Source organism: Macaca fascicularis, chromosome 6 (assembly GCF_037993035.2).
Source record: "Macaca fascicularis isolate 582-1 chromosome 6, T2T-MFA8v1.1".
NCBI lineage: Eukaryota > Metazoa > Chordata > Mammalia > Primates > Cercopithecidae > Macaca > Macaca fascicularis.
In genome coordinates this window covers 38,983,182-39,002,880 of record NC_088380.1, presented here as the reverse complement: position 1 = coordinate 39,002,880, position 19,699 = coordinate 38,983,182, and the positions used below count along the sequence as shown (strand labels likewise).

The 19,699-nt window shown below is 42.1% G+C and overlaps 1 long non-coding RNA gene across 1 annotated transcript in view; it reads right to left on the bottom strand.

Moving 5' to 3' along the window:
- LOC141407138 (uncharacterized) overlaps positions 1–19,699 on the bottom strand; it is an 84,284-nt gene that overhangs the window by 29,372 nt on the left and 35,213 nt on the right. The gene's annotated exons all lie outside the window — the stretch shown is intronic.

Genomic DNA, 19,699 nt, shown 5'->3' with positions numbered 1-19,699 from the left:
CAGAGGCATGAGAATCGCTTGAACACAGGAGGCAGAGGTTGCAGTGAGCTGAGATCATGCCATTGCACTCCAGACTGGGTGACAGAGCGAGACTGTCAGACACACAGACACACACACACACACACACACACACACACACAAAGATTATAAAGACTTTAGAAAATGTGCTTCTGTGTCCTTTAAAAACTCTTAAAGAACAAAATGGTAGTTCCTGGACCAAAATTCAAAGGACCCAAATCCTTATTTCTGTGTAGCCACCAACTCCCTGTATTATCGTGACACTGGGCCACTGGCTCTCAGTTTGCCCATCTGTAAAATTAGGAAGTTTGACTAGATGGTATCTGAGGATGATTTGGCCTCTGACATTGGGTGAATCCTCAGCTTCTAGGAGAGGGTGTGGGGCGTGACTCACCTGGGCTATTCCCACTTAGGATATGAGTGGCAAGAAGGTAGCACCTATGATTGTAGTGACTGGATTTCCAAGTCTCCAATCAGAACACACATTACCTGAATCATTGAGTGACAACGAGTTGTAATGGTAACATCAACCCTACTCCTGAAATTCAATGATATGGAAGGTATGGTGGGTAAATCCAGACCCACTCTCTTGTGGAGGGTGAGGCACTTCATAAACTTCTATATTTGTATCACCCTATTTCTCCTTTGACATCCAGTCCCTGAACTTCTCCACCAGCAAGCAAAATAAAGCCAAGAGTGGTGTATGCATCCTATTATAAAATCATACCCAGGATTCTGGACTCCTTAGCTGATTTCGTCTTATTCACATGTGTTTGCATATTGCCTTTGTTAAGTGGTTCCAAATCCAGTTTGTAAAGTACGAGATGGCATCGATGTTCTGGAAAGGGCAAAGGCATTCTCATTCAGAGCAAAGGTGACCACCATAGGAAGCCCTTCCCACTTTAGGAGAGGGAAAACATAATTAAGCAAATTTGCCATGGTGAGAGGCCTGGCTCTCCTTCCATTTAATGGGAATAGAGCACTGTGGAGAGGAAAAGTGCCAAATGGTATGTGATTTTTAAAATCTACGCATTTAATAATTAATGCTTATTTTTCTTCTATTTTTCCCCACCCCCTCAACTCCTTTCCGCACTCATTACAGCTCTTTGATATCCCCTCAGGAATTAGGATATCTCCAGCTGTTTACATAACCAGAGATTAAGTCCAATTGAAGGAGAAATTTAGGCCACAAAAAAATCATAATAAGAAAGCCAGAAATGGAGTTTGCCTTGGGTCACATTCTGAGATTCAGTCATAGCAACCTCAAAGGGCATCGAGCAAAAGTTTTTTGGTGGACTCATGAATTAGAGGTAAGAGTGGCTATTATTTGCAAAGCTGGATTAAGTGAAAGCAAATGGTAACTGATATGAGCCTCCTCTCTGGAAGGAATCTGCTGTGCATGAGAGATAAGATAAAGCTCTAATAAAAATACTGACTTAGTTTCTGTTCTTTTGTGCTTACCTGCTCTGCTCCGTGTTATCTCATTTTTGTAGGCTTGACCCTGCTGCAGTTTGCAAGTTTCTAGGTGAATAACTGTTGCACCTTTGTACATGGTGGGTTTTGTGCATGGAATGTAAGTTGCCCAATCCACTGCCTCTCCTCCCCTATTGCCCCCACCCTTTCCCTGCTCTGACTTGAGCTGGCCTGATGCTGAGGCAAAATAAGCCATTACTTTAATAAGCCATTATTCACAATAGATTGGAAAGACAAGGAGCCCCACAGTGAGCTGACATCGGCCTTGTATTCCTAATCATGAAATAGCAGATAGGGGATGTGCATGGGAGGGAGGGATTGCAGCAAGAAAACTTAGGGGCACTTCTTGGGTGAAAGGGGAGGTGGGAAGGCTGGGCAGGCCCAGGCAAGGACAGCTGCTCCAGTGGACAGTCTGAGTCAGTGCCTCTTGGCCTCTATCTGGGTGTAAGAGAATCACTTGTGTTCCTTATGAAAATGCATATTCCTTGGTCTCAGCTCCAGAAATTCTGATTTGGTCCATAGGGAGTAGGTTCCAGATCATTCTAATGCCGGCAGCCTAGGATCAGAAACACTGCTTACGGGCAATTAAGGGTATTAACCCTTCTGTACCAAGAAGGGTTAAGGAGGGGGAAAAAGAGCAGAGAGTAAAAAAGTGGAAAGGTCCCTGAAGGCAGCAAAAAAGTAAGGTCTTTGGAATCAAACTTAGGTTCCAATCTCAGGAGCGTTCCCACTTAATCTTTATGAACATTCTTCCCCATGTATAAAACAAGGGGAAATAACAATGATAATAATAGTTCATATGCAAGGGTTCTTATAGCTCAGGGTTACATGTTTTAGCGGGTTAGCTCATTTATACCTCCTCACACTACAAAGAGGACATAGCATTATTCTCATTTTATACCTGAGGAAACCGAGGCACAGATGGAGTGTTAAACTGGCCTAAAAGGCCACACCGCTAACAGGTGCTGAAGCTGCGATTTGAACCCAGGGAGTGTAAGTTGGGGAAATTTGGGGAGAAAATGTACAGGAAATATCTGGCCGCTGCCTGACACACAGGGCTCGGGTTTGTGTCCTTCCTTCCCAGCATTGCTGAGAGGTGATCAACTGACCGCACACATTGATCAGCTGCCTGGTCCAGTAGAATTCTACCATAATTGCTGGAGGATTGGGGTGGTGGGGGGAGGCAAAGAGCACTGGATCTGAAGACACAACCTGGAGCCTCAGTTTCCTCATCTCTAATATGAGGACAGTAATGTCCTTACCTCACAGCATGTGATGTTCAAATGAGATCATGCCTGTGAAAAGTATTTTATAAACAGTGTTTAGTACAAATATCTACTGGATTATGAAGATGAATAGGGGCCCAGTCACTGCACAGAACAGCCCAAAATATCCTCTTCAGGTGTCATTCCCCTGTCTTTTAGTGACTCCTGAATGTCTCTTGAGTGAAATAAGAATATGTGTTAATGTGTTTTCAGATAGTGGCTTAGTCTTTCATTCCTAAAGGGGCCTGGTTCTCTTGTGGGTGGAGAAGGAGGGAAATTAGGTGAAAATGTTGAGGTTGCACCTTAGGAAAAGAAGGAAGACTTTGTCTTTTTATATATGTGTGTGTGCATGCGTGTGTGTGTGTGTGTGTGTATACTTTAAGTTCTGGGGTACATATGCAAAATATGCAGGTTTGTTACATAGGCATACATGTGCCATGGTGGTTTGCTGCACCCATCAACCCGTCATCTACAATAGGTATTTCTCCTAATGCTATAACCCCTGACAGGCCCCAGCGTGCGATGTTCCCCTCCCTGTGCCCATATGTTCTCATTGTTCAACCACCACTTATGAGTGAGAACATATGGTGTTTGGTTTTCTGTTCCTGTGATAGTTTGCTGAGAATGATGGTTTCCAGCTTCATCCATGTCCCTGCAAAGGACATTAACTCATCCTTTTTTATGGCTGCATAGTATTCCATGGTTTATATGTGCCACATTTTCTTTATGTGGTCTGTCATTGATGGATATTTGGATTGGCTCCAAGTCTTTGCTATTGTGAATAGTGCTGCAATAAACATACGTGTGCATGTGTCTTTATAGTAGAATGATTTATAATCCTCTGACTATATACCCAATAATGGGATTGCTGGGTCAAATGGTATTTCTGGTTCTAGATCCTTAAGGAATCGCCACATTGTCTTTCACAATGGTTGAACTAATTTACACTCCCACCAACAGTGTAAAAGCATTCCTATTTCTCCACATCCTCACCAGCATCTGTTGTTTCCTGACTTTTTAATGATTGCCATTCTAACTGGCATGAGATGGTACCTCATTGTGGATTTGATTTGCATTTCTCTAGTGACCAGTGATGATGAGCTTTTTTTCATATGGTTATCGACCACATAAATTCTTCTTTTGAGAAGTGTCTGTTCATATCCTTTGCCCACTTTTTGAAGACCTTGTTTGTTTTGTTCTTGTAAATTTGTTTAAGTTCCTTGTAGATTCTGGATATTAGCCCTTTGTCAGATGGCTAGATTGCAAAAATTTTCTCCCATTCTGTAGATTGCCTGTTCACTCTGATGACAGTTTCTTTTGCTGTGCAGAAGTTCTTTAGTTCAATTAGATCCCATTTGTTAATTTTGGCTTTTGACACAATTGTTTTTGGTGTTTTAGTAATGAAGTCTTTGCCCATGCTTATGTCCTGAATGGTATTGCCTAGATTTTCTTCTAGGGTTTTTATGGTTTTAGGTCTTACTTTTAAGTCTTTAATCCATCTTGAGATAGTTTTTGCATAAGGTATAAGGAAGGGGTCCAGTTTCAGTTTTCTGCATATGGCTAGCCAGTTTTCCCAACACAATTTATTAATTAGGGAATCCTTTCCCCATTGCTTGTTTTTGTCAGGTTTGTCAAAAATCAGATGGTTGTAGATGTGTGGTATTATTTCTGATTCTTCTGTTTTGGTACTAGTAGCGTGCTGTTTTGGTTACTGTAGCCTTGTAGTATAGTTTGAAGTCAGGTAGCATGATGCCTCCAGCTTTGTTCTTTTTGCTTAGGATTGTCTTGGCTATATGGGGTCTTTTTTGGTTCCATATGGAATTTAAACTAGTTTTTTCTAATTCTGTGTAAAAAGTCAGTGGTAGCTCGCTGGGAATAGCACTAAATCTATAAATTACTTTGGGCACTATGGCCATTTTCATGATATTGATTCTTCCTATCCATGAGCATGGAATGTTTTTCCATTTGTTTGTGTCCTCTCTTATTTCCTTGAGCAGTGGTTTGCAGTTCTCCTTTAACAGGTCTTTCACATTCCTTGTAAGTTGTATTCCTAGGTATTTTATTCTCTTTGTAGCAATGGTGAATGGGAGTTCACTCATGACTTGGCTCTTTGTCTATTATTGGTGTATAGGAATGCTTGTGATCTTTTGCATATTGATTTTGTATTCTGAGACTTTGCTGAAGTTGCTTATCAGCTTAAGGAGTTTTGCAGCTGCCACAATAGGGTTTTCTAAATATACAATCATGTCATCTTCAAACATAAATAATTTGACTTCCTCTCTTCCTATTTGAATACCCTTTACTTCTTTCTCTTGACTTATTGCCCTGGCCAGAACTTCCAATACTATGTTGAAAAGGAGTGGTGAGAGAGGGCATCCTTGTCTTGTGCCGGTTTTCAAACGGAATGCTTCCAGCATTTGCCCATTCAGTATGATATTGGCTGTCGGTTTGTCATAAATAGCTTTTATTATTTTGAGATATGTTCCATCGATACCTAGTTTATTTAGTGTTTTTAGCATCAAGTGGTGTTTAATTTTGTCATAGGCCTTTTCTGCATCTATTGAGATAATCATGTGGTTTTTGTCATTGGTTCTGTTTATGTGATGGATTACGTTTATTGATTTGTGTATGTTGAACCAGCTTTGCATCCCAGGGATGAAGCTGACTTGATCATGGCAGAGAAGCTTTTCAATGTGCTGCTAGATTCAGTTTGCCAGTATTTTATTGAGGATTTTTGCATTGATGTTCATCAGGGATATCAGCCTGAAATTTTCTTTTTTTGTTGTTTCTCTGCCAGGTTTTGCTATCAGGATGATGGTGGCCTCACAAAATGAGTTAGGGAAGAGTCCCTTTTTTTCTGTTGTTTGGAATAGTTTCAGAAGGAATGATACCAGCTCGTTTTTGTACCTCTGGTAGAATTTGGCTGTGACTCCGTATGGTTCTGGGCTTTTTTTTAGTTGTTAGGCTATTAATTACTGCCTCAATTTCAGAACTTGTTATTGATCTATTCAGGGATTTGACTTCTTCCTTGTTTAGTCTTGAGAGAATGTATGTGTCCAGGAATTTATCCATTTCTTCTAGATTTTCTACTTTATTTGCATAGAGGTGTTTGTAGCTTTCTCTGATGGTAGTTTGTATTTCTGTGGGATCCGTGGCGACATCCCCTTTATCACTTTTTATAGAGCCTATTTGATTCATCTCTCTTTTCTCCTTTATTAGTCTGGCTAGCAGTCTATCTATTTTGTTAATCTTTTCAAAAAACCAGCTCCTGGAGTCACTGATTTTTTTGAAGGGTTTTTCATGTCTCTGCCTCCTTCAGTTCTGCTCTGACCTTAGTTATTTCTTGTCTTCTGTTAGCTTTTGAATTTGTTTGCTCTTGCTTCTCTAGTTCTTTTAATTGTGATGTTAGGGTGTTAATTTTAGATCTTTTCTGCTTTCTCATGTGGGCATTTAGTGCTATAAATTTCTCTCTAAACACTGCTTTAGCTGTGTCCCAGAGATTCTGGTACATTGTGTCTTTATTCTTCAAAGAATTATTTATTTCTGCCTTAATTTAGTTATTTACCCAGTAGTCATTCAGGAGCAGGTTGTTCAGTTTTCATGTAGTTGTGTGGTTTTGAGTAAGGAATTTTTTTTTTTTTTTTTTTTTTTTTTTAACAGAGTCTCGCTCTGTCACCAGGCTGGACTGCAGTGGCATGATTTTGGCTCACTGCAAACTCCACCTCCTGGGTTCAAGTGATTCTCCTGCCTCAGCCTCCCAAGTAGCTGGGACTACAGGCATGTGCCACCATGCCCAGCTAATTTTTGTATTTTCAGTAGAGATGGAGTTTCACCATGTTGGCCAGCATGGTCTTGATCTCCTGACTTCCTGATCCACTCACCTCAGCTCTCCCAAAGTGCTGGGATTACAGGCGTGAGCCACTGAACCCAGCCGAGTGAGTTTCTTAACCCTGAGTTCTAATTTGATTGCACTGTGCTCCTCCAAGCTAAAGAAGCATGATTTCCATTCTTTTGCATTTGCTGAGGAGTGTTTTACTTCCAATAATGTGATCAAATTTAGAATAAGTGCTATGTGGTGCTGAGAAGAATGTACATTCTGTTGATTTAGGTTGGAGAGTTCTGTAAACGTCTATTAGGTCCACTTGGTCCCATGCTGAGTTTAAGTCCTGAATATCCTTGTTAATTTTCTGTCTCGTTGACCTGTCTAATATTGATAGTGGGGTGTTAAAAGTCTCCCACTAGTATGGTGTGGGAGTCTAAGTCTCTTTGTAGGTCTCTAAGAATTTGCTTTATGAATCTGGGTGCTCCTGTATTGGATGCATGTGTATGTAAGATAATTAGCACTTCTTGTTACATTGATCCCTTTACCATTATGTAATGCCCTTCCTTGTCTTTTTTGATCTGTGTTGGTTTAAAGTCTGTTTTATCAGAGACTAGAATTGCAACCCCTGCTTTTGTTTTGCTTTCCATTTGTTTGGTAAATATTCCTCCATCCCTTTATTTTGAGCCTATGTGTGTCTTTGCATGTGACATGGGTCTCCTGAATACAGCATACTAATGGGTCTTAACTCTTTATTCAGTTTGCCAGTGTGTGTCTTTTAATTGGGGCATTTAGCCCATTTACATTTAAGGTTAATATTGTTATGTGTGAATTTGATCCTGTTATTATGATGCTAGCTGGCTATTTTGCCCATTAGTTGATGCAGTTTCTTCATAGTGACAATGGTCTTTACTATTTGGTATGTTTTTGCAGTGGCTGGAACTGGTTTTTCCTTAAGTGCTTCCTTCAGGAGCTCTTGTAAGGCAGGCCTGGTGGTGACAAAATCTCTCCACATTTACTTGTCTGTAAAGGATTTTATTTCTCCTTCACTTATGAAACTTAGTTTGGCTGGATATGAAATTCTGGGTTGAAAATTCTTTTCTTTAAGAATGTTGAATATTGGCCCCCACTCTCTTCTGGCTTGCAGGGTTTCTGCTGAGAGATCTGCTGTTAGTCTGATGGGCTTCCCTTTGTGAGTAACCCAACCTTGCTCTCTGGCTGCCCTTAACATTTTTTCCTTCATTTCAACCTTGGTGAATCTGATGATTATGTGTCTTGAGGTTGCTCTTCTTAAGGAGTATCTTTGTAGTGTTCTCTGTATTTCCTGAATTTGAATGTTGGCCTGTCTTGCTATGTTGGGAAATTTCTCCTGGATAATATCCTGATGTGTGTTTTCCAACTTGGTTCCATTTTCCCCATCACTTTCAGGTACACCAATCAAACGTAGGTTTGGTCTTTTCACATAGTCCCATACTTCTTGGAGGCTTTGTTTGTTCCTTTGCATTCTTTTTTCTCTAATCTCATCTTCACACTTGATTTCATTAAGATGATCTTCAATCTCTGATATCCTTTCTTCTGCTTGATTGATTTGGCTATTGCTACTTGTGTATGCTTCATGAAGTTCTTGTGCTGTGTTTTTCAGCTCCATTGGGTCATTTTTGTTCTTCTCTAAACTGGTTATTCTAGTTAGCATTTCCTGTAACCTTTTATCAAGGTTCTTAGCTTCCTTGCATTGGGTTAGAACATGCTTCTTTAGCTTGGAGGAGTTTCTTATTATCTACCTTCTGAAGCCTACTTTTGTCAATTCGTCAAACTCATTCTCTGTCCAGTTTTGTTCCCTTGCTGGTGAGGAGTTGTGATCCTTTGGAGGAGAAGAGGCATTCTGGTTTTTGGAATTTTCAGCCTTTTTGAGCTGGTTTTTCCTCATCTTTGTGGATTTATCTATATTTAGCCTTTGATGTTGGAGACCTTCAGATGGGGTTTCTGTGTCTGGGCATCCTTTTTGTTGATGTTGATGCTATTGCTTTCTGTTTGTTTTCCTTCTAACAGTCAGTCCCCTCTGCTGCAGGTCTACTGGGGTTTGTGGGACGTCCACTCCAGACCCTGTTTGCCTGGGTATCACCAGTAGAGGCTGCAGAACAGCAAAGATTGCTGTCTGCTTCTTCCTCTGGAAGCTTCATCCCAGAGGGGCACCCACCAGATGCCAACTGGAGCTCTCCTGAGTGAGGTGTCTGTCGACCCCTGCTGGGTGGTGTCTCCCAGACAGGTGGCACGGAGTTCAGGGACCTACTTGAGGAGGCAGTCTGTCCCTTAGCAGGGCTCGAGCACTGTGCTGGGAGATCCACTGCTCTCTTCAGAGCCAGCAGGCAGGAACGTTTAAGTCTGCTGAAGCGGCACCCACAGTTGCTCCTTCCTTTAGGTGCTCTGTTCTAGGGAGATGGGAGTTTTATCTATAAGCCCCTGACTGGGGCTGCTGCCTTTCTTTCAGAGATGCCTTGCCCAGAGAGAAGGAATCTAGAGAGGCAGTCTGACTACAGTGGCTTTGCAGCACTACGGTGGGTTCCGCACCCAGTTTGAACTTCCTGGCAGCTTTGTTTATACTGTGAGGAGAAAACTGCCTACTCAAGCCTCTGTAATGGCGGATGCCCCTACCCTCACCAAACTTGAGCGTCCCAGGTCAACTTCAGACTGCTATGCTGGCAGCAAGAATTTCAAGCCAGTGGATCTTAGTTTGTTGGGCTCCATGGGGATGGGATCCACTGAGCAAGACCACTTGGCTCCCTGGCTTCAGCCCCCTTCCCAGAGGAGTAAACGGTTCTGTTTTGCTGGTGTTACAGGCGCCACTGGGGGGGGTGGGGGAATCCTGCAGCTAGCTCAGTGGGAAGACTTTATCTTAAGGAGGCTATGAGAATTGCCAGCACGTAGGACATCCTATAACATTTCAGAATATTCCATGTATGGCAAAAGGTGGAGGAATTCACTTGACACAGGTCAAGACTTGAGATCTCAAAGGAGAGATCACAACCTGATACCCAACCCTTGTTTTGGTAAACCCAGTCCAGTTGGAAAAGCTGATACATCTTGGTGGCATTTATACATTTTGCACCATTTTTGACTCAGACAGTCGATGTTTTATACCTGCCACTGGAGGTTTGGCTGAGCTCTGTTTGTACTGTGGTAATGCTTAAATCAGAGCCTCCTTTTGGGGAGAGTTGACCCAGACTAGCAGCTAGGAATGTGACAAGAGCCACAGTTTCTAGACTGGACAACAAAAGCAAACCAGAAAAACAATTACTCCAAGTTGCTGTCTTCTTTTTCTAGGAGCCTCCTCATCATGGTTGTTAGAAAAACCTCAGAGCCACCAAAGTAAAATAATAATAATAATAAAGATTTTTTTTCTGCCCATAAAGAGAGTTTGAAAAAAAAAAAATTGTGGCAAATCAGTACCATCACCCAAGTAGACAGCAGACCTGGGAAGAGTTCAGTTTTCTTTTAAAAAAGAAAATTTATTTCCCAGTTTACTTCAGCAATGGGTAAAACTCAGATGAGACCCTCTTAGCTGGTCTTCCCTCAAGGCAGCCCAGAGTTCAGGAAGGGAAGAGTCGAATTCACTTTTCAGGAATTCATTTCAATTTATTTTTTATTCTATTCTATTTCCTTCAATACAATTCGATAAACACCCAGGGAAGTGCTATTAGTTGGAGACACATATAGGTGCTGGGAGACAGAATGGGAAGAGGCAGGGTTGTGCTCTCCTCTTCTGAATCCAGATTGGAGATGGGCATCACTTGACCAAGGAGTTCTCTTTTGGACAGGGTGAGACCAAAGAAGATGAAAAAGCCATCAAAAAAAGCAGGATCAAAAAAAGATTCAGACTGGTATCTAGGCAGAAGAAACTAAAGCAAGGAGATACGAAGATTTAACTCTAACCAGACCAACTGAATGTAATCCCCATGCATGTTGTTTTATCAATGAGATAATAGAATTTGAGAGTTAATGATTCTTATGGTTTGAATATGGTTTGTCCCCATCAAAACTCATATTGAGGCCTGAACCCTAATGTGGCAGTGTTAAGATGTCAGGCCTTTAAAAGATGATTAGGTCATTAAGCTGAATTAATGTCTTTCTCTCCAGACTGGATTAGTTCTCCTGGGAATGTGTTAGTTCTTGTACGAAAGAGTGGATGAGTTCCCTCAAGAGTAGGTTGTTACAAAGTGAGGTTGGTTCCTGTGTTTTGCCTTTTTTCATATACACCCAGTTCCCTTTCTGTTTCTCTGCCATGTTTTTGATACAGCACAAAGCTCTCACCAGAAGCCACCAAATATGGCTGCTCAATCTTGAACTTCCCAGCCTCCAGAGCTATGAGCTAAATAAATCCCTTTTCTTTATAAATTATCCGTCTCAGGTAGTCTGTTATAGCAACAGAAAACAGACTAGGACAATATGTACTTTCACATACATCGCTCGACTTCATACTTAAAACAGCCCACATTATCACCTCAATTTTGCAGAAGACACTAAAGCTGAGTCATGGCATGCCAAACATCTTGACATTTCTACACGGCCAAGATAGGACATTGACCCCCATGCCTTCTGTCTCCCAATCTAACATTCTTTCTGCTCTATTATATTCTGTATCAACTTGTGTTCATAGAATATCTGACTGTGCTAAAGGTACATTAAATTATGTTGTCCTATGTCTACTTCATGTGTAGTTTGCTTAAATCTCATACCTGGAGTAAAGTAGCCTTTGGGAACTGTGGTTTCCAATATTACTTTGTTAATTAGAAATATAAGACAAAGGATTATCTTCCTTAACTTTAAAAGTTAGAACTGGGCTAGGTAATGTCTAGCACTGTTTTAATTCCAGAATTCTGAAATCTGTTATTACATTAGATCAAATTTCATTTTTTTAGTCTTCCAAAAACACAATAATTACAAGTAATGGTGTTCATGCCAAATTCATTAGAGTTTGAAAACAGAGCTATATTTCAGCTCTTTGGAGGCCAAAAATGAACTTTGATATTTTTGCAAGTGTGAAAATTCTTTCAGCTGTGCCAAATTAACTCAAAACATCTGAATGGTCTGCCTCCAAGTAACATAAAATTTTCTCTTTTATGCTTTGAATTTTATTCTAAAGAAACTCTATTCTCCTAGATGTTGTATTAAGAGGCTGAAAAGTTACAAGGAACCTTGGTGGAGTGATATTTGCTGGCTAGGCTGAAAGCCAAACTATTGTTCTTGCTATTTCTCAGTAGAGAAGAGAAAAGTATTTGCTAACTATCCCTGGAATCTCTGTCAATTAGCTTGGAATTTAAGGGATTTTCCTGATGTGCTTTGTGGAGGTCATTTAATGTCTGGATTCCAGGTGAATGTTTGGGACTCTGCAGTGGAAGACAGATTGGCCCAGATGACTAGCTTAGTGGAGGATCCTACTTTATTGTAATCAATGATCTGATGAGTCTTTGTAAGGCAGCCATCTTCCCCAAGCTCAGGTCTGTCAACCACCATGGATGACACAGAAACGTTTTAAGACCTGTCTACATAAATAGCTTGAGAGTAACTTTTTCAAAATGCAGTCCTCCAATCCAGGTTCCTAGGCCTGACTCCAAGGAAGGAACATTTCTGTGAGTGATGGTGGGAATCTATATATTTTAATGACTGTCCTGGTGATCCTTATGCGTGATGTTAACTGATACCCCAGTCATGCAGTTTTCTAAAAACCCAAAATTTGTATGCCCACAGAAAACAGTTATCACACCATAATTCTATACCTTATGGAGTCACAAATAGCAAAGCAGCAGCCAGATGGCCAGCTTCTGTGGAGTTGCTGGAGAGGTGGCTAGAAGACCTCTTAGGATCCCAACACCTGCTAGAACCTATGAGACAAGATGCATCAAAGAGGCAAAGAATAATGTGGACAGAAAAGTGAGAGACAGGTGCTGGTTGGATAGTGGCAGAGAAATTAATGGATGCAACAGAACCCATGCTTGACCTTGAGAGAGGGAAAGAATACAGAAAGTTAACATTTTGTTGAGAAGATACTCAGCTGTTTTTGAAATGTTTAATATCTTATAGGCTAAGGCAGATGTACTGAGACATTCAGTTAAGTAGCTGCCTTCATGGACCTTGGCAAGTGGGGTGGAAAAGGAGGGCAGGGAATTTGGAAACAGATGGCTTTCCCTTATGGTAAAATGTAGGTAACAAACAAGACCCCCAGAAACACTAAGATGATCACAAGCAAGAGCCATGTCACTTGGGGTTTCAAGTTAAAAGGTGAGTGAGAACACTGGAGAATGAAAAAGTAGGGAGACCGGGGAAAACTGAGCTGAACTCTGAGGAGTAGGAGGAAGGTTCATAAAAGGAATAGGAAAGAGAATGAAATGAAAAGGTTTGCTCTCGAGCAAAGATCAGGCAAGGAGGCAAGGGTCCTGAGCGGCATGAGATTCTTTTTTCACAGTTGACTCTGAGTTAGAATTCTAAGTTTCCACCATCTTACACACCAAACCCCATCTTCCAGAAATCATCGCCCCCTTGCTTTGGGCTCAGTGGGCAGAGTAGTGCTGTGTTCTATGGAGAGTCAAGCTTCGCTGTCTCGGAGACGATAGCAACCCCAGCTTCAGTTTACAGATCCAGCTTTGGGGATGATTGGGTCTGACACAGACCCGCCCATAGCCTGCTTGGAAACTTCCCTTCCTGACTTCTAATTACCAGTTCATTTGTCGTTTATCGCTGGCTCTTAAGTTTGCAACAGGCAGCCAAAATGTTAATGAACACAAAAGGTTAAGCCATTGCTTGACCCCTTCGTTCTGCAGATGGGGGAAGAGGAGGAAGAAGGTAATGCGATCTCTGGTAGCCTTTGTTTATAGGAAGCGCCTTGCACTCACTGAGTTCACAGCCTAACTGTAAAAGATGCGAAGGGTGTGATTATCAGGCTGGCGGTAAATGGGAACACACTGTGGCTTTGTTTGGGCCTGTGGGGAGTTTTTGGTAAATTTTTTGCTTTCAACCCCCCTATAAAAATATTTGGGGATTCAATAATGCTGACTCTACATTTCTCACTTGCAGCCCATACTTTCTCTCCCTTTAATATAGAAGTGGTGGTGTTTTTCTTCCTCCTTGGCCACGACAGTTTCTCAGTAGCCCTTGCTGACCCAGTGGGCCCACTCCTGCTAACTTTACACAAACCAGATGGTGTCCAAACAAGTCACCTCTATTTCACACAGGCTCGGCCTCCCTCCTGAAAATGAAATGAAGTCAGGGAATGTTGGTTCCTGGAAGCTCACAGGGATTCCTCTAAGCCAGCAGGACCTGTTTATTTTGTTTATTTATTTTTTACTAAAAAGGAGATACTGCTCCCATTCAGAAGCTCACAAATTCATTGAAGTCAATAGAGTTAAGCAGGGCTTGAAGTGAGTAGCAGCAAGGCTGGAAGCCTCTGCACATGGTGGGTTGGGGCTGCAGAGGTCACCTGTGTAAACCAGTAGTGACCGTCTAGACCAGCCTTACCCTCAGACTCGGGGTGAAACCAGGAATTACTTCTCTCAAGTTCCTAGTTTCAAGAATTTTTTCCAAGGCAGGTATTTAATGCCTCTTATTTGGATTTAGCTGAGACCTGGCTCTGGCTGGCACCAATTTTGATCCTCGTCCCCAAGCTCAAGGCCAGCTTGAGGGAATTACTGCCTTCAGTACACACAGATTTCCCTCCCTCGCCTGTCTCCAGAGCCCAGGCCTGTGGTTTGGACCAACTCGTCACCTAGCTCCAGGTGAAATGCACATGGGCTCTGCGGCGTCAGGCTTCCGAGCTTCTGTAGGAAAATGTGCCATTAGAGCAGACCATGTGAAAAGTCCATGGGCTTGGGAAATGATGGCTTTGAGTTTCCCCTATTGCTAACCCAGCTGGGTTAGCCCGGCACACTCTCAGGGGATCTCACTGACCAATCACAAATATTCCAAAGGCTTCCTGGGTGGTTTTAGGGCTTATGGATATGCCCCAAAACCTCACAAAGCCCTGGATCTATGGCTCAAATACTCAAGGCAGGAATAGATATACAATCCACTCTTTTTTTGCATTGCCAGGGACACCCCATACCCCCATACACACACACACACACACACACACACACATACACACACACACATACACACACATGCGCCTGTTTAAAAAATGGCAGCAGAGGGAATGAATAAAGACCTATATAGTTACACAAATACGAGAGGAAAGATCCATGTTCCGTAAGCCTAGCTGGAGTCCAAAGAGTTGATACAAATGACAGCTACCATTAATGTTCGTTATGCACTAAATACTACTATTATACCTGCTTTACAGATAAGGAAATTGGGTCTCAGAGATGTTAAATGACTGGCCTGTGATTACACAACTAGAAAGGGGAAGAACATCCCAATATAGGCTGCTGCCCGAACCAGGACACTTAACCTGCATGCTGTCCTCCCTCTGCAGACATAATGGCAGTTAATGGGCCACACCAAATCTACAGTGAATACGCAGCAAGAGACCTGAGCCGAGTAACCCCAGCACAGTCTGAGATGTGCAAAGCAGAAGCAAATTTAAGGAGAATGAAAAGAAAAGCAAGGCCCAATTAAAATCCAAATGGACAGGAAGCATGATGCAAAAGCAAACTTGGAAAAAGCCAAGGCAAGAGAGGAACACTTTGGAAGAAGGTGAGACAAAAAGAAAACGATAGGAGTAATGTCCTCTGCAGCCCAAACTGGCCCCATCCAATAGCTCTGGAACAAGTTTTTATCTTCATAAGTTATAGCTGGCTGCAGCCGACTGTTTGCATAGTGTGTGGATTGAAGCGTTTTATTGCTTTATGAATGCAATAAAACAAATGTGATTAAAGGCAATGATAACATTTGCATCCTGGTGAAGAAGATAGGAATGCTGTTGCCAGGGCTTTATCTGGAACAGGGTGTTTTAATCAGAGAAGAGAAACTTGTTTCCCATTCTTGTGTTGGGGAGACAATACAGGAATGGATGGAAGATAGAAATTTTTAAAGAGTCAAGATCTAAAAAGGATGATGAAGGTGTTGGGATGGGGGTGAGAGACAAACATGGAGAGATATTAACAGCTCAAAATATAAGCAGGGTATGCTTGGCTTCTTAGAGGAAACCAACGTGGCATCTGAAGCACATAGGGGAATGAGATGGAAGAAATCTTGACCATGCTATGATGACAATGCCTCCAAAAGGATTAGAGTAGAATGTTTCTTTGCCAGCAGAGGAAAATTCTGGTGCAAGAAAATGTAAAGAATTCAGGAATTCGAAGCAAGATAAGGGCAAGGGCCCACTGTGGGAAGGAGAGGAGAAGCAAGATATGTTTGGGATTCACATTCACAGATAAGGGGAATCATGAATTCCAGTAACAGTGCTGGGTGCTTGGGCCTAGAGGAGTGATTGGGCATGGGCAACACTGCAAAAGTGATTCAGATAAATGTCTTCCATCGTGGTTAAGGATGTTATACCCCAGTGAGGGAGAGAGTGATAGCAACACCACTCTTTATTATAAGATACAGAGTTGAATAAACTTAAAATGTAGTCACTAAAATAAGAGTTTGGATTTTATTCACTAAAATAGGAGTTTGGATTTAATTAATTAATTAATTTATTTATTTATTTATTTAAGATGGAGTCTCACTCTGTCACCCAGGCTAGAGTACATTGGTGTGACCTCGGCTCATTGCAACTACCACCTCCCAGGTTCAAGCGATTCTCATGCCTCAGCCTCCAGAGTAGCTGGGATTACAGGCATGCACCCTATACCCAACTAATTTTTGTATTTTTAGTAGAGACGAGGTTTCACCATGTTGGCCAGGCTGGTCTCAAACTCCTGACCTTAAGTGGTCCACCCACCTTGGCCTCCCAAAGTGCTGGGATTACAGACATGAGTCATTGCACCCTGCCAGGGTCTGGATTTTAAATAGAGGAGTGATGGGATTTGTATCATGCTAGGGGACCATGGGGAGTGTCAAGGAAGGTTTCAGAGAGGAGGTGGTTTTTGGCCAGATCTTGAAGGAAGAACTGAGGATGGAATTCAAGGCTTCCTAAAGTGCCTTCTTAGCAAAGTGTATGAATGCAGGACAGCTGAGGGCATTTTGGTTGAGGTGATAACGTGAAAGTCTGGAATGGCTGCATCCAAGGCTATTTGGAAGCTATAAGGGAAATAAAATGATGTGACGTTATAGAGGTCACAATGGGAAATCTGGATTTTATTTTATAGGCTAGTGTTTCTCGACCAATTTTCTGCCTCCGTACCATTGATATGCGCAATACAACAGTCTCAGCTCTCAACAGACACAGGCCCTGCTGAGGAGTCTTATCAGAACTGTGGAGTGCTGGATCTTTCGGAGGCAAAAGGACAGGATCAGAGCTAGTAGATAAATTACCAGAATGGAGACTGAAGTCAGGAAAACCAGTGTGGAAGCAATTCAATTTGTCCAGGTAGAGATGATAAAGGACTGAACTCACCATGAATGTGGAGCAGTAGAAATGACTGGGCTTTATTCGTTTTTGCCTTTATTGAATACTCACAGTGGGCCAAGCACTGTTTGTTATTGGAGATACAAAAATTTAAGCTCATGACCTACCACCCATGGCTTCCTATAGATGAACCAAGTAAGCCAATACTGACATGGTTTGGATTTGTGTTCCCACCCAAATCTCATGTTGAATTGTAATCCTCAATGTTGGAGGAGGGCCTGATGGGAGGTGATTAGATCATGGGGGCAGACTTTCCCCTTGGTATTCTTGTGATAGTGAGTTCTCATGAGATCTGATTGTTTAAAAGTGTGTAGCACCAGGCCAGGCACGGTGGCTCATGCCTGTAATCCCAGCACTTTGGGAGGCCAAGGCAGGCAGATCACCTGAGTTCGGGAGTTTGAGACCAGCCTGACCAACATGGAGAAACCCCGTCTCTACTAAAAAAAAAAAACAATGCAAAATTAGCCGGGTATGGTGGCACATGCCTGTAATCCCAGCTACTCATGAGGCTGAGGCAGGAGAATCGCTTAAATACAGGAGGTGGAGGTTGCAGTGAGCCGAGATTGTGCCCTTGCACTCCAGCCAGGACAACAAGAGCGAAACTCTGTCTCAAAAACCAACAAAATTGTGTAGCAGCCCTTCCCCCTTCTCTCTTCCTCCTACTACAGCCATGCAACACGTGCCTACTTCCCCTTCACCTTCTGCCAGGATTCTAAGTTTTCTGAGGTCTCCCCAGCCGTGCTTGCCATAGAGCCTGTGGAACCATGAGCCAGTTCAACTTGTTTTTTAAATAAATTACACAGTTTCAGGTATTTCTTTATAGCAGTGCAAGGACAAACTAATACAAATACTAAACACAGGGGCCGTGACAGTGCCGAAAAAGGGACCCTCAGGAGCACCAAGAAGAGATGTTTAACTATATAAGGTTTCAAGGAAATAGGTTAGTTAGGTTGAAGCTTAAAGATAAATAGGCACTACTAAGGTGGAAAAGGGGAATAAGGGGCCAAAGAGGAGTGGAAGGATAGGAGACAAATACATAGCAGCATGAAGTGGCATATGAAATAAGAGGAAGACCAAATCTCCAGGCTGAAAATTGAACACAGCTTCTAAATGTTGAGTCAGGCCCCCTATTAGCAATTTGACATGTGTTACTGCACAGGATCTTTGGGGCATGCATAGTGTGGACTAGAGACACAGTGGCCAAAGGTTGGATGATGAGTGCCCTATCAAGGAGGTTGGATTTTATATGGAAAACCTATGTAACTCAGATACGTGATTTTAGAAAGATTATTCTGGCAGCAGTGTAAAGAATGGATGGAAAGGGCATAATTTAGGAGGCAGGAAAATAAGTTAGGCAATAATGAGATAATAGACATGGCAAAGGGGGATGTATAAGTCTACACTGCTATAAACAACTACCTGAGACTGGGAAATTTATAAAGAAAAGGGGTTTAATTGACTCACGATTCCACATGCTGTACAGGAAGCATGGCAGGGGAGGCCCCAGGAAACTTACAATCATGGCAGAAGGGCAAAGGGGAAGCAAGCACATCTTCATATGGTGGCAGGAGAGAGAGAAAGTTAAGGGGGAAGTGCCACATACTTTGAAACAATCAGATCTCATAATAACTCACTATCATGAAAACAGCAAGAAAAAAATCCACCCCCATGATTCAATCACCTCCCACCAGGTTCCTCCACCAACACTGAGGATTACAATTCAACATGAAATTTGGGTGGGGACACAGAGACAAATCATATCAGGGGACTGTATGAGAAAGCATGAATAGGAGGCAGTCAGCATGAAAGGTGATTGGTCAGTCTTGATAGAAGAGGAAAGAATCCAGAAGGAGCCCAGTTTCTGATTTGATTACTGTGGTTGATAATGATGTACTTCACAGAGCTAGAGGATGAGGGAGGGGAGGAAGGTGGAAGGTAATGAGACATGATGGGTTCTATTTGTACCTACTGAGGAGAAAAGGTCTGGGAGTTAATTCTAACAAACAGTTAGATACAACATCCTAGATCTAAGAAGAGAAGACTTGGCTAAAGGTTTGTTATTGGGAGGCATCATCCTATGTTGGTGGTTGAAGCCAAGGGGGTAGATGAGATCACTCAGCATCATGTGAAAGGAGAAGCGGGCCACAGACAAAGACTTGGGCACTGATAGCGTTACAAGAATGGGCTGAGGGACAGGTGACCCTGCAGGAGACCAGGAAGGAGTGATTTGTGAGGGAGGAGGGAAACCAGGAGAAGGAACTGCCTAGAAAATGAAGTTGGCCTCAGTAAGGAGGGATTGGTCAACATTGCCTGGATTATACCAGAAACTGGAGACAAACAAAAGAAAGGGCTGAGTCAAGACCTCTAATCTGTGAAACAGTAGACACCTGCAGCTGAAAGTGAAGCACACACATATATTGTGAATGCTGGGAGCAGGAAAAAATAAAAATAAAAATGAGAAATAAAAAATAAAATGAGAAAGATAAGGAAGGCAAGTTTAATGGTCTGGAAAATAAGGCTCCATGAGACAGGTAGAGGGAAATTATGTAAAAACAAGACAATACTCTAAAAGAAATACATAAAATACACAAAAGATATTCATATTCCTTTCCTTGGGGAAGT